At 41.6% G+C, this 16,560-nt stretch overlaps 1 protein-coding gene across 1 annotated transcript in view; it reads left to right on the top strand.

Annotated features, from left to right (window-relative positions):
• Positions 1–16,560, top strand: part of LOC308311303 (tetraspanin-8-like) — a 48,370-nt gene that overhangs the window by 6,071 nt on the left and 25,739 nt on the right. Inside the window, exon 3 of the mRNA XM_080757970.1 lies at positions 4,013–4,077. The gene's annotated coding sequence lies outside the window, so the exon portion shown is untranslated. The remainder of the gene's footprint in view (positions 1–4,012; positions 4,078–16,560) is intronic.

Here is a 16,560-nt window from a genome sequence, read left to right as displayed (position 1 = left end):
TTATGATCCAACAGATATAAAAGTGCACAATATTGTAACTTGCCATGGCAATGCCCCGTCCGCGTGGAGTTAAACCCTGTTAGGCGGTTAAGAAAACGTCTCCATTTGGCCACCCCGAGTCCCCGACAGATAAGCATTCCGTTATGATGGAGCCGTTCAGTGTGTCACGCAGCCACGCTGTGCGCGCACAGGGCTGTAACCTGTCGTTGTCAGGCTTTCAGCGTGCATGTAGCTCATGTGTACGGCACGGCGAAGGAGGTGGTAGAGGAGGGAGCGGCCAGTGTGGTGTCGAAACCATAGACTGTAAAAAATATGGACAAAGCGACTTTATGGTAAAAAAATGTATAAATGGGGCCATAATTTTCCAAAAAGAATATTATGACATTAGAAATGAGACTTTAAACTAGTGACTGGAAGCAAAAAGTATTCATGACCATGTTTATTAAGGTAATACAGTCTAGTTGAAGTTGGGCCCAAATACATGGACTTCTATGGGGCTATGGGCCCAATGACAGCGCCACAACAGGCCATTATATGAACTTTCATTTCCTTGGCTTAGTGGCTTCACAAAAAATCTGTCTGACTGCCCCCCTGGGTCGAAACAGATGTTGCACGGAAAACTGTGTCCCAGTATTAATCAGCGTCCCAAAATGCATTTCACTGGTGACACGTGATTTCCGGGGAGAGGAGTTGTTTTTGACACAAATTAATTTAATTAAGATGTTTGGCGTGTGTAATGCGGGGCAGATTGAGGTTGGAGGACAGGGCTGTGCGGCGCTAGGTTCCGTGAGGCTGTCCGTGCGTTGTGGCGTTGTGAGGAGGCGCTTTGCTCTATGCGGAAGTGGACAGACACACAAAGCGGTGCTTGAATTTATGAATGATTCCTAGTTTTTGAGTTATTAAACATTTTGAGCCTCTGCCTCCTCCTGCATTTAGGTCCTACAAGCTCTCCTGACTCGAACCGTGACAGTTCTTTTTCACTACTTTAGCATGGCAATGTTCCCAATGAACTAAGGCATTAATTTATGGAATAAAAATAAAAATCATTGAAATATGGAGATTTCTGCCTGACATCAAAAGTTCTATATTGGGGTTGTATTTTCCATAACCGTTATTCTCCTGTGATGTTATGTTGTGTGTGGTGCGTGCTAAAAATGAAATCTGATTTGATTTTGGGGTAATTTAATTTCCTGTGCTGCCAGTAAGGCTGCCAGCTAGCAGAGCCTCCCAAAAATATCTCTCTCTCACTCTCTCACACACACACACACACACGCACGCACGCACGCACGCGCGCACGCGCGCGCGCACACACACGCGCACACACAATGGAAAACACTTGAAGAGTGAAAGCAGCTGAGGTGAGATCAGACAGACGACAGACAGAGTGTCTCTGTCTAAGAGAGATTATTCATGTGAAACAATGTTAGATAAAACCTCTGGGAACAAATGGCAGTGCTAATGGAAAAATTGCTAAAAGCTAATGGTAAATACTAGCGCACTGCTTCCAACGTGGGTCCAAAAGGACACTTGCAGTACGGGTCTGTAAATGTGAGTGTAGCTATATACAAATGGCAGGTTCGACAAACGGCATGCTGTTAGAGGTGTGCTTGTCGCAAAAGTAACAGTATTAGATTAAGCACAAATACAACTCATGTATATTAATGTACTTAAAACTGATCTCCATATATGAAGATCATGACACTGACCATCAGAACCTGAGGATAGCCATGCATGCTTTTGACGTACTAGATCTGCATATGAGCCGGCCAGCAACTCTACATCTGACCTCACTGACACCAGATTAATTGCGACCGCAGGTCGCATTTACTATAAAAACGTACATTTCCCGTCAGTCGGTCTGGTTGGTTGGTCACCCCAATTCTCATGATCACTAATGTCATCCATATTAAGCCCATGGGAATGCCCATATGAATAAGCTGACCTGTTCTGACATTCCATGCATATGTTAATCCTTCCCCATCGATTCATCCTCTTCGATGTCTCCCTTTTGACTGATACCTGTCCATTTAAACTCTAGACCTCTAAAGTTCTCATCAGGACCGAAAATTAAGGCCCGGCCCTAACTGGTCCCTCATCAAACCCTGTACAGTCAAGACACTGCCCCAGCTGCCATCCTTAGATCTCCATATATTGGAGCTGACCTGTTCTGACATTCCATATGTTGATCTGACCACATCAAACCCTGTACATTCAAGACACGCTCCATATATGGCCAGTACAGAATTCATTCCATATGTTGATCTTACCCCCTTATGCCAAAGTGCCAGCGCTCGCCAGCAGTCTGCTGTCAGCCAGGCGGATGCGTGCACACGCCCTTTATGGCAAGGTTGCTTCTCACCCTCAGGCGTCTTACTGGTAAACGTGATCTGAAAATGCACTCGACCCATACATCTGGGAGCCCCATGCTGATACGGGTTGGGTTAGGCTTAGTGTGTTTGAGATTGTTTAAGGTTTTTTGTTGGGAACGGCTGTGATACAGCATATGCCCGCACAGGCAACATAGGCCATAGGCTATTAAGAGATGAATAGTGAGCCATGCTTTACAGTGTTGCAGCTGCACATACTGGCTTAAAAACTGTGCCGCGAGTTGAGACTTGACATGAGCTTTGATTGTAGCTCACATCCAAATAAATACTGAGCTTTCTGTGATTGTACATAAATGACAGTCATTAAGAGAGAGAGAAGCATGAGAGAGTGTTATGAAATAATGTAAGCATTTTGTTCATTTGAATAAGACTAATTGAGCAAAGGTCACCCAACATTACAATATAAACTAGAAATGCACTCTGTGGAGGTGCCAACTTGCGCCTTGCACACAAAAGGGCATACATGGCCACCATCAGCAGCTAATAAGTGTAAAATGTGAAAAATAGCACCCAATGCCTCCCTGCTTGGCACTCTGCTGCAAGGGTTGGACTGGGGTAAGTCACTCAGGTTCCCCAATAGGCGGCCCGCGAGGGCTAATGAAAGTTACAGGTACAGTATGGTGTGTGCGATATTAATAACTTGCACATCAAGGTGCTGCACGTGTCAGGCTCCTGCCAAAATGGACCTCAGGATCGGCAAGGCTTCTTCTATTGAGACATTTAGATTGTGTCAAAGGTCATGTCTCACCTAGACACATGATCTGACACAAATTTTGACCTGATGATCAAGATTCATTCAATTTATCCCCTGAGCAAGCAGGCAGCTATAGGTTCTATTAGCTCAATGGTAAAAATTAGGGATGGCCCGATCACAATTATTTTGCTCCTGATCCGATTCCGATCATTTGATTTTGAGTATCGATACCGATTTTTCCCGACCCGTTATTTATATTTTTATAGAACACTTATGCCATATCACAATAGTACAATATGCAAAATGACAGATGATATCCAGTCTAATTTCATGATATGGATATTGATACTATGAATGGCCCGATCACGTTTTTTTGCTCCGATCCAATTCCGATGATGTGATCGGCCCCGATTTCCGATCACGTGATCGGATCGGGAGAACCCTAGTAAAAGTGGCATCACTTGCGTAGCTAGCCGCTATTGGTTTAACTAATTTAGCTGGCAGAACCCCAAGGACACCTGGGGTCCCCGAACCACACTTTGAGAACCATTGTAGGGTTTCAGTACTGTAGTTCACAGGGTTTTGGACTACAGGGAAAACACTGTGGGAAGGGTCTATTGTGAGGACCCACTTGGATTTTGGTTTTTAGGATCTGACCCAGGTTCTATTTATAGAGGGTTTGATATGGAAAATATTTTGCAGAGCTGTTTTCTTTACTTATCGGGGTGAACCAATGAACTCTTCATTTCGTTAGGGACATCCTGTCGCCATTGTTTAGTTGTCTTATATGTTTCTTTGTCTATCTTCGGCATCAGTGTTGTTTGTGTTTCATTTAATCCGACCGCCACTCTCCACACTAAACCCACATGACAGATTTGCACATATTGATGATAACATTTATTCTGTCTTCTGTTTTATTGTATTTTCTCAGACTGTCCAAGATAAAAAGACAGGAGGAGCAAAGCTGAGAGGGAGACGGTGCAGGAGAGACACACGGTAGGAAAGCTATGATGGAGAATGTTTAGGACTCGGGAGATACAGATGGGAAACCTGAGAGGAAGGCAGAGCAGGAGAGACAAACAGGAAAGCTGCGAGGGAGACAGAGTATTACTTACTTTATAATAGACAATCAGACATTTATTTACTGCCTGGGCAGTGGCTCAGCAGTCCAGGCACCCTGGGTGGTAGCCCAGACAGGCAGTGTACTGCGGGTTCGACTCCCGATCCTGACGCTCTTTACTGCGTGTCACCCCCCCATCTCTCTTCCCATTTCCTGTCAGCCTACTATATATCCCTCTATAAAAAAGGAAGAAAAAAAAACATTTATTTGCTGGAAAAAACCCAAAGTTGAATGGGACCGCGTTGTTTTAACCTCGCCACAAATCATATACATCTTGTTTAACCTTTCAGAGTTTGACATTTGAGTTTGTTGATACTAGTATACAGCCCTCAAAATGATAAAATCATTGAACTACAGGTTTACAGCTGTGGGCTGAGAAACTAGATGTCTTCATTGCTTATCAGCAGGATGGATATGAAATTAAACTACACATGAAGGCAACGGTGGTGACTCGACTCGTACTAACCACAAAACATTAAATATCAATAAAATAAAAATAAACGTAATTAAGTTAGTTTTTGTTGTGCGACGGGCAGATGCAGCCAACCCCCTACCCGGAAATGTAGTCTCAGGGTTGTTTGACTCGTTTCTAACGCTTATTGTATATTTGGGTATATTTGTACATTTCCACCTTCAGTCGATGCTTCATATCCATATGAGTGAAAAGGCCGGGGTGATCGGTTTATTTTTCAAACAGTTCTTATATGAGGCGATCTAAAATCCCCCTATGGAGATTACAATGCAAATAAAAAGTACACGAGCCTGGGGACTGACGCCCTCTACTGACAGTGACGTCAGGACTTCGGTGCTCTATTTGATCAATATAAGTTCAATAAGTGATAAAAAGAATATATACAGCCTGCCTGCTCATTTCCATCTTTCATCTTTATGTTTTTGTTTTCATAAATTAATGCCCTATTTTGTTCTTTGTGTACAGTGTCGTGGACATGTAGTCGCACACGTGTCGCAGTGCAATGTGTTTCTGTTTTATGTTCAGACAAGTCTGTAGATTTCATAAATATTTAACCAGTCAAATCTATTAAGTATTAACAGTTTTCGCCTAAATAATAACAGCACTGGATCCATTGGAACATATTAACAGTATTTTTGGACATACAAGGTTTCCACCCACTGCAACGATACTGTAGTATACTGTGTAAACATGTTGCTGATATAGGATCTAGTTCTAGTAAATGTTATATGCAAGCTTGAGTGTTGTGAATGAATCTATGGGTAAGGTATGCAGTGAGTTTCCTGCCCATTACATTTTACAACGCAACCATAAGTGGTAGTGGAAAAAGTACTCTTGAGTAAAAGTAGCAAAACCACAGTGTAAAAATACTTTGAAAAAGTTGTACTTAAATCAAAGCACAAAAGTATATTGGCATCAAAAAAGTACCTACAGTATTTTATTAGTCTGCTTTATGAAATCAGCCAATCTACAAGCACATGCATGTAATGTAACACGTGGTGAGCTTGCCTTGTAGATGTCTGCAAAGTAATTGTAGTCAAATGGGTGTAGTATTAAATAAATTGAATTACTCAAGTAAAGTAAGAGCTGTGAAATTGTACTTTACTACAGTATACTTGAGTGATTGTACTTGGTTACTTTACACCACAGTGGGGTATGGCTGCTTTATTTGTGGACAGCTTCGACCACAGCGCAGCCAGACGCATGCACAGTTTGCTCTTTAAGAGACACAGGGAGCCATGTTGTCTCCATAGTTCAGCTCTGGGGCTGTTGCTTGGTAGCCCCGGAAAAACTGAGGCCACACAAGGACTCACCAGTAGACATGAATCCAGTTTGCCTGGGATTCATTAGGCCAGTGACTCATTCACACGCACGCACCCACACGCATGTGTGCACACGCACAAACACGCAAAGGTTTGCATTACTATGCTTGTTAGAACAAGCATTTTGACCCTAAAGCCAAAAATACGGCTTGCACGCACGCACGCATTCACACACGCACGTGCGCGCACACATCACTCAGCAGTATCATACAATACATAACACAGTCATCATGTTACAGGGCTCCATGCCAGTGTATGTACATAACATACCATACAGTTACAGTACGCACGGCACGGCAAGAACCATTTTATCTAGGGAATGCTTCATGTTTCTCATAATGGTTCTAGAGCAGTACGTGGTTCCCAAACTTTGTAGCTCGAGACCCAAAAGAGAGATGTGATGCCTCCCTGGGACCCAAACTAATGAAAATAGCCGAAAGATAATTTGTAGATCTGCTATTTTCATTATATTCTTTCTAATTTATTTGATCCATGTACTGCATCTTTTATTCATATTTTAATTTTTGTATTTGAATGTTTTTAATTCAATTTTGAAATTATAATTAAAAACAAAATGGATTTTTATTTGCGACTGGGTCCACAACCCAAGAATGGGTCCCGAGCTAATTTTGGGAAACAATGTTTTAGAGAACCTTTTTACTTCTTTGAGGAATGTCTTAACTCATCCATCGCTTTTAAGAAGTGCCAAAAAGTCCCTAAGCGCCAGTCTCTATACATTTTTTTTTTAAATTTAATTTTAATTTTTTTTGTTAAAAAAAAAAGAAAACAAAAAAAAAATCTTTTTTTTTTCTTTTTTTTTTCAATGTTAAACCCGTTTGAAAAAGACGATAAAGTCGTCGTTGGCGCTGCTGGAGTTGCTAAAAAATCAGTCAATTCAGTCCTTGGCAGACATAGATGAACAAAATATCAGATCTACAAGCTCACAAGAGCTACTAGTGTTGTGAGCTAGTAGATCGGCTCAGAGTTATGGGAGTGCAGTGGCCTACAGTATAATAAGGCATAGTAAAGTGGGGGTCCTGACTCCTTGAAATGAAAAGAGAATCGCTGTTCTATGGCATTTCTCTGAAGAACCAGTCTTTAGTTCCAGTTAGCATACTCATACTGTGTGTACAGTTACAGTAGAGAGGAGAAGATGGTCTGTTTGCTCTCCGTCACTCAGTCAACAGTGTTTTGTTTGTTCTCCGTCACTCGGCTCAGCAACACAATAAGGTCTCCCAGCTTCTGTTTGACCCCAGCAATTACAGGTCGTCTTCCACGACATGCTTTCCGCAACTCGTGAAGTTCTGGGATAAATCCTTTGTTTACAACTGGAACTGGGGAGCTACAACATTTTAAAAAACAAAATCTGAATTAAAAAATCAGACGAGTCCGAAGTGAGTGGTACTGTACTGTACTGTACTGTACTGTAAGCTCACACCACGTCAAATGATCTTGTATATGTGCTATTTTTGCAATTTTAGAAGAAAAGGGAGGAGTTGCACAACTCAGTTCACACGGGTGTGATATTTATTTAAAGGATGCCCAGTATGTATACATACACATTATAGGCCACGGACCTCTATCCCATTCCTTTTAAATCTCCGAGACCCCAATCTCCACTGTGTTCATTTAACAAATCAAAACGGATTTGTACAATTTTGTAACGGCTTTCACTCTCTCTGAGTTACAGACCTGTAGGGTTAATTTGGTCTCTATCAATCATTTTGTCAAAATATTTCCAAATGGGGGGGTTAGTCTCCAGCCACATTAAAACGTTTAAGAAACCACTGCTCTAAAAGCATCAGTCTGCAGAGTGCTAATAGATGTTGATACTCCATAATGCCAGATGGTCTCGTATGGATCAATACCACTGGAGACTGCGGGTTCTGCTACTTTAAATATCTTTTCCCATCATTCACATGCTGAAGATGTCTGCTCTGACCAACAAAATAATTAAGACCGATGACTAATTGATGAGGATCACTAATCAATATTTTTGTTTCCCTTTTCTATGAAATATAAATATGTCTGAATGTTTGAGCTGAATGATTAGGCCTAATGGTCGAGTATGAAACCTAAAAACATGTTTTACTACTACTTTACTTTAAGATTAAAAAATAAAGCTACCGGTATGTAACAGATCTCTGCTAGTATGTACCACAATGGAAATTAGTCTCCAGATAGTTTTTGTGCTATTGTACCTCTGTGCTCTATACATGTTGACTAAAGTATACTAAAAAAACAGTTAAATGGGTTTACTGGTTACTTTGTAAACCATTATCATGGTACCCTACAAATAGAACTATTTATGGGAGTTAGTTTCCCATTTTACGGGGAACTCTTTTCGGAAAACATAATTTCAACTTCATTCTACAAGGAAAACATTAGAAGGAAGAAGGATGGAGAAAATAAGGAAGGAAGGATGGAGCTGCCAGGCAAGAAGCAGAAGGACATTTATTGGCTGTTAAACTTTCCCGTCTCGGGTGGGGGGTGGGGGGTGGGGGGGGGGGGGGGTGAGAGAGATTGGAGATGAGGGTTCTGGGTGGGAGACAAAGAGGAATGCCGGGTGGAGGGTATCGAGGGAGTAGTAGTAGTGGTGCCAGCCCAATGTTATGAGGCTCTCTGTTTTGGTCCAACCAACACCCCGCTCCGCGCCCAATGAACTCTGTCAGTCCGTCCTTGTCAATTTTTCTCCTTAGTGGGTACTAGAGACTACTGCTTGATATGAAATTGCACTGCAGGGCGTGAGGAAGGAGATTCTTCACACAGTAGTATGCCATGGGATATGCCACAGCCCGTAGGGACCCCTTAGCCCCCGCCCCCTTTTTCCAGAGAAAGCATTCCATGTAACTTGATAAGATCGAGGCTTTCAAAGCTAGCTCACCATATTTAGCCGTTTGTCTGATCAATGTGTGTTGACCGTTGAGAGATTTAAGAGTTAGTATTCCACAGGTTTTTCTTTTAAACCCAAACCCACACCAGTTGCAACTCATTGCAACAAAACCGTTAAGGTCAACCACACCAATGCAACTTCTTCCAACTCAAGGAGTTTCACTATGGGTTGTCTCCAATAAATGCTGCAGCTTTGATACAGGCTTCATAGAGTTGTTGGAAAGCACTATCAGTGTTGTGTGAATAAATGTGTAATTTCAGACATTTTTGTGTGTGGAAAAATACAAAATGTTCCTATCACACAAACATTTGGTCGCCCTCTTAACAGGATCCCCTGTTGAAGACGTCATCTGGGCTATGAGAGTTTACTGTATAGTTGCAATTGCGGTCTCCGCAGGTTATGGGATCTGTAATCACAGACTGTACACGGTCCTATAGGCCGGGTGAACCTCAAACAGTTTGTTTAATTAGCCCTTCGCTAAATTCCACCCCAAAAAGTGAATCCAAATAGTGACAATCCAAATAGTTGAACAACTGTTGCGATGCAGGTCAAGCTTTCACCACCTGTCAATGTTATTTTGCATGGCTGTGTTGAACATGCATGGCTTAACGTCAAGAAAGTCGCACGACTGACCCACCCAGGTGATGGCAATAATACTAATGACCGTAGCAACATGAAAACTCTGGTAGGATGTTAAAAGTAGTTTTCTCCCTCTGTCATTTCTTCGTATTTCTAGTTTATTTAAAGATGGAGTGCCACCCTACAACATGATCACCAGGTCTTATTGTTCTTGAAGAAGAAGTTTATTTTCTTTTTAATGTTTTTATGTGGGCACGCCCACAAGTTTGCCTGGTGGGTGGTGATCCACCTGAACGTACAACACCTGTTGTTGTATGATAAAGGGGGAGGGGTTAGGGGAGGGGCTGATAATGTGATGTCACTATATTACTGTTCAGCCTCCAGGAAGAATCCCTAAATACAAAGTGAATACACCATTGCACATAAAAACGACTCCAAGGTGTCTAATGAAATACTGTCACCTCATAGACACATGAAAAACTGGAAAAATACAAATTGTGGCACCCAGAATGTTTTTAAATGTTAAATAGTTATCATTAGTCACAACTTAGCTCTTGTTGATGCTTTCCAATGGTTAAATATTGGAATCCCTATCAATGCAGACAGCAGTGACACCTATACATTTAAAGAGGAATTGACACAGAAGTTGGACCTGGAATTATCCTTTTGGAATCATAGTTCTTATTGATTGAAAATGTCAATGAGTGGCTGGATGAGTTTGAGTGGGGATGAAAAAGGTTTAGAGACAGACTCAAGCACGTTATGGATCTTCCTCTCCGTTAGAAAAGATCCTTGTGGCCTGGGCCATGGCTCAGTGGTCCAGGCACCTTGGCTGGTGATCCTGTCTGGCAGTGTGCCGTGGGTTCGACTCCCGATCCCGACGGCCTTTACTGCATGTCTTCCCCCCATCTCTCTCTCCCCATTTCCTGTCAGCCTACTGTCTGTCCCTCATTAAAAAAAAATATAAAATGAGGGCGAAAGCCACACAAAAAATTATCCTTCTGAAAACTTACAGTAGTTAGATGCAATTAGATTGTTTCTGTTCTGTTTGATTATATCTAGGCCTACTGTAAATTCTCTGACCAGGGAAACAATGCATTTTCATAAGCCAAACTAGCATGGAAAGGTTGACAGACCTTTACAAATCCCTCAGGGGAAATTAAGCATGGAACAAAAGGATATGCACGTACATGTAAGAGTCAACTAGGATTGAATAAAATGTATAAATAATAAAATAAATTGGCAGTCATCTAGAGCTGACATCCTTGGGGGCTTATCTTTAACAAAGCTGTGACCCTTTCACGCACGCACGCACGCACGCACAGACACACAAACTTCAGTTTTTCAGACAGCTTATGTTAATTGTTAACCACTTAAGCCCTATTTGTACAACGAATAGCGAAAATAGCCGATCCAGACACTCAAAGCTTGAAGATCTTGTACAGCTTGGCAGAGCTCTGTATGTTGATTTTTGTGCTACATGTTTTTAAAACGTAATGATATTATGAAAGTCTGCAGTCTCTGGAGTTTCCATGATGCAAGCCTTTTGTTTTCCTTTCCTGGGTAGAGAGGTCCCAGCAAAGATATTCACAGCACAGTAATCTAGATTTGTAGCCAGGCATTGTGTTTCAGGAAAAACTACAGAGAACCGCCGTAATGATAATATAAGGCTGATAAGATTGATTGATTGATTGAGAGGTGCGGAGTATCCGAGTAACACCCAGCAAAGTTTGTCGAGATCAGGATTCAAACTCACTGACACGCTGTCTAGGCCATATACGCCAGCAGCCTGGGCCTCATGCAATCAACTTTTATATTTGACATGGAAAGGAATATATGACAAAACAAAAAAGTGATGTTTGAAGCAGTTTTACAATTTGAAACCAAAATTATTTGTTTTCTCATGCCAGTAAAGCTCAATTGAATTGTAGCCTGGCGCAGCTTGCCTTCACCTGCCTTTGAAATGTGGTCTATTAGTATCGCAACGCAAGCCTAAATGAATTGATCCCAGAAAAGAGGGAAGTGTAGCTATAGGGTTAAAATTTAAAAAAGAAGCGAGACCATATCACTCAGTCTTAGTCTTGGCCTCACTCCACTTAAGCCTTTAATGTTACTAAAATAAAAAATGGGTTAGCTCCCCTGTATAGTGAGACCACTTTACTCCAGTCTTGGCCTCAGTCTACTTACTCCCTGTCCACTTCCGAATTGATTTTATTAAGCTTTTAAATGATTGTTTTTCCAAATTGTGTCTTTCCTGCCTCTTGCAGAACTTTTGTAACCACCAGCGTTGCATTGGTCACTATTGCACGTGGTACCACGCCTCCGCCCAGAGATTTTTCAGGAGCACATGCATGATGCACATGCATTGATTACAGAAAAATCACACCCGTGTGAACTGAGTGGTGCAATTAACTCCCCTCTCTCCCCCCTCGTGCTCATTAACGTCACACACATAGGCGGACACATAGGTGAACAACACGGACATTCGGAAAAATCACAGACAGACACACTCAATTCAATTCAAAGGGCTTTATTGGCATGAGAAAACATACGTTTACATTGCCAAAGCACAATACAGCAATACAATCAAAACAAAAATGATGTACATTTGATAGTCAGAATCTTCAATAGATCAATTTCTATGTACCAAGATCACTGGATGCAGGTATAGTGCAGGGATATACACAATGATTAGTCTTTAGGGTGGTTGTGTTCCGTTTGATATCCCAACCCTTAAGCCGGTGTAAACCTATAGTTTCACACCTTAACAAGGTTTACAAAGGCTGCCGGGTGTCACACTAGCGTAAATTAACATTTTCTTGCTTTTCCAGCAATGGATAGAACGATCCCAAAAACAAATTAGTCTCTGTGACACATCTAGGAATCTGCATTCAAAGATGTTCCTAGAAGCTTTGTCATTGGTAAAAATAAAAAAAACCCTGTCGCAATAGTAACCAATCAGGAAGTAGACAGGCAAATCGACCAATGACAAATGCAGATTGTTTTGGGAGCGTTTTACACATTGCTGGCTGTCTGAATACCAAAAAAAATAAAAGGACATTCAAATTTAGACAAATTATTGCTTATAGCAGCTTTAAGTGACTGACTGCTTACAGCTTTGATGTTTAATGTTTTCATATAGATAACTTTTGGTTTGTTTGCTTACATATTGTCTTTGCTAATTATATTGGATTCATGTCGATGTGCATTTTCAGACAAGGCGACCCCCTGTAGTAACCGTAAGGACCCCCTGTTGAAGACGGGCTCTACTATAGTGAATAGGCTAATAAACAACAACAGTGCTGTGGTTGCATTTTGGCTTCAGAGACAGAACTTCTAAACAAACAAAAGCTGAAAAGGCCCTTATAAACATCATGCATACTGGGTTCATTGTATGTTAGCCCACAAGCCCTGGAAAACTGAACATGTATTGTACTCCTCCTTGATTGTGTGGCAGAGAGAGGCTTCTCAACCGTAATTGTGATTGATGTTAATTGTCATCAAATGATATTGTTTACATTTTAGCTATTGTTGGTTTTAAGAAAAGCTGGTGCAGTGCAGTTAGTTGCTATCTATTGTTACCAGTCTATGGTTGTTACACACAACAATCTATTTTATTTTTTATTGGAAAAAAGAAAGCTGATAATTGTATATAAAATAATGTATCAATCAACATAAATGCTCACAAAAGCCAGAGTAATTGTTAAACTGACCCCAGACATGTTCTTGAACCTTATTTCTGAGGCTTCATAGCTTACATTAGATAATCAAGTTAAAAGTAAATCAATGATCCTGAAAATCTGAAAAGCAAAACATCATTAATTTAAGTGAGTGCATGTGTGCGTGCGTGTGGCGTGCGCGCGTGCATGTGGCGTGCACGCGTGCATGTGGCGTGCACGTGTGTGTGTGCGTGTGTGCGTGCATGTGTGCACGTGTGCGTGCGTGCGTGCCTGATTGCATGCGTGTGTGGTAACTTGTACATGCATCTGTGTGCCAACTGCCAACCCACAAGCTTGGCTTTTTCCACTCTCTCAGTGTTTTGGGCGGGAAGCAGGGGAGGGGGAGGGGTACAATGAGCCTGTCGTATCGGATGCACAAAATGTTCCTTTTACCTCTTTCAGCTTTCAAAGTTCTTGAGTTCTTTTCGCTCATGGCGTACATGCCAAGCATGGCCCCTTTCCAGACCTGCCATGCATGGCCCCTTTCCAGACCTGCCATCGTGTCCTCCAAGGAATTTCACGGTTCACTTTCTGATAGACCAGATCATGCACAGTAAAAGTCCTCGGGTGTTGACTTATCCATTTGTAAATTAACTCGGATTATAGCCTACAAAGGTAACCAAATAGGGTTACCTTAAAGTGTACAAAGGTAACCAAATAGGGTTACCTTTGTACTACACTCACAGCGTTAAATGAACAACGAAGACTTTAACATGTCGTGTATACTGTGTAACTGGCTTTGCTGTGTTTACACAGTATTTTATTAGCTCAGCTGAAGACAAAACCAGGCTATTGGTGGTTCGGTCCGTAGAGGATAGGCGAGCATACCGCAAAGTCTGATTTAAATCCGTGTCATGCGAAAATAGCCAACATGCAAGATCACATATCGGCTATTTTCGGCACGCGACACCACCATACAACGGACAAAGCAGTAATGAGACTTGAATGTGCTGGAGTCACTTCGTTTCAGTCCCACACTAGCTGGGGTCCACAGGAAAGGGTGGAGAGTGAAAGAGCAAGGAATGCATGTGAACTTACATAATTGTCCTGTCCTGTTACAACTGGCATTTTGTAATAACAGGCATGTCCATCAAAGTGTTTTTTTTTCCCAGTTTTTTTTAATACAGGCCATGACAATGGTCCTGTTGTATATGGGCCAATGTATCTTTTAGTGGGGCTTTGGCCTCACATCACCCCAGCTGCAGCATCAATCTGGAAACCCATGGGCAAACAAAGGAAAGAAACGGCACCCTCTGCTGTTTGTTAGCTTCCTTTGAATTTGCCAATAGAATGTGGATAACAGGATGTTGGTCCTCCCGCCCATCCCTCCTCTTCCGGTGGGGTGCTTATCTTTTCATTCCACTAATCCCCAATGTATACACAGTAGGTATACACTAGGAATCTGTTCTTGAGAGATAATACTGCAGCACTGATATCTTAACTCGCTGAAATCTTGATGGATTTACAAACGGTTTGGTTTATTTCAAACATTATCAATGTGGATATGATTCAGCATGCTTATCTTATGTTATTTTTATATAAAAGTCCATTAGGCCTATAAGTATGCAGTATCATAACTACATATCTTTACGTTTACAACAAACCAAATTATGGTTATTGAAAAAGTACATGCACCATAGACACACATTTCAATGTTGTGAGTGAGTGAGCTGACTGTAGCAAGATGGCCGCCATGTGGCAACGTTGCTCTCCATTGGCCAGCAGCTCGAGTCATCTATAGCCTTTATATGTCTATTGTTGGCGTGGCCGTAATATGGCGTATGTCCTGCATGGTCCCAGTTTCTACTGGAGCAAGGATGGTTAAACGGTTGTTACATGTTTCTGATGCAGAAACATGTATTGTATACCTTTGCTCATGTTCTGTGCTTATACAAGTTGCGCTGCTTAAATGCTAAGTGGCAATATTAAGTGTGTGTTGCTTAAATGATAAAAGGTCAGGCAAGAGAAATAAATGTACAACGGAAAGATTTCTGGCCATGAAGTTTGTTGGAAATGGTGTACAGTAGCAAGTGTCCTGTACCTTGGGCTGTTTACCAGACATGCAAGCACAATAGAATACATAGGGTGTGGGATTGCATTATTATCATTATTGCTTCAAAATACAGACATGTGTGGAGCACATGAAAACTACTTTTTATATGTATGTGATGTATTGCCATGCTTTTGTGTTCTTGCTTATTGTAAGTCGCCTCTAAATGCCTAAATTGTAATTGTAGGAACCAAATGGACCCTTATGGGTCTGCAACAGTGTACAAATAGGTTCCATTTGGTTCCATGCATGTGTATAGAATAGCTCCATAGTTTTTCACAGCAGTAAGTTAACAGGTGTTACCAATGACACTTCCATTCAGAGTGAGTGCTGCTATTGTGTATGTTCGCTCACTGGAAAGGTTATGATACAGTGACACTAAGGAGCGCAACCTTAATAAGTATCATTAACACCTGTAACATATCCTGCCATTTCATTTCAATATGTCTGGCATTAAAGTCTGCATACAATTGGCCACTGCATTCCTGGAAGGGGAATTTGAGATCCTCCAGTCTGTTCAGAATAAGAGACCTGTAGATTCAGGGGGCTATCAGGAAACCAAGAAGAAAATAGAAAATGATTTGGGGATTTTAATCTAGCCAGATAGTTCTGATAATGACAGACACCGTGCTCCTGTTGACTGATGTCTGTGGTGCAATACACATTTGATTTGTAAATATTTTTTTAGAAGTGTAGACTTGAGAGTTTGAAGTGTGCATGGTGTGTAAGCAGGTTTGCTGTGACTTGTTCTAAAGTCATATGGCAACTGAGCGGAAGACGATTCTAATCGCTACCATGCTTTGCCAAAAGTGCCAGCTAGGCCCCCTGCTTGCTTGGCATGTGTGTGCCATAGATAATACTAAAACTAAACTGACTTATGTTGCCTTAGCCTTACACAGCAGACTGGCTACAGCAGCCTGCTGTCTACAAAATACATATTTACTTGCGCGAGCAGAGCGGGCAAGTAATGTTATCAGTCAGGTGCTACGATGCGTATGTCCCTTAGCAGCATATGATATGACGTCATATGCTGGCACGAAGCAGACCGTGCAGGTATGTTTTCCGTCATGCTAAGAAGCGTATGTCCCATGACGTGATGAAGATATGTACAAATGCCAGGGTATAATTGGTTATCGATGGTGACGTAACGATGACATGTTTCAGTGTCGGGTGGACTAAAAGTAATGCCCGTATCTATACATGTATGTAATCTGACACCACTGCCATAACGGGCATAAGTAATCATTACCATACTTCAAAAACGTTCTTTCACAGAGAGGCTGAGATTTGAAAGTTTGTAGTGGTCTACAGTACTTGCACGCTC

Source organism: Protomyctophum bolini, assembly GCF_963924005.1.
Source record: "Protomyctophum bolini genome assembly, chromosome: 23".
In the NCBI taxonomy this organism is placed as follows: Eukaryota; Metazoa; Chordata; class Actinopteri; order Myctophiformes; family Myctophidae; genus Protomyctophum; species Protomyctophum bolini.
The sequence above is the reverse complement of the archived record's forward strand: the minus strand, read 5'-3'. Positions and strand labels throughout refer to the sequence as shown.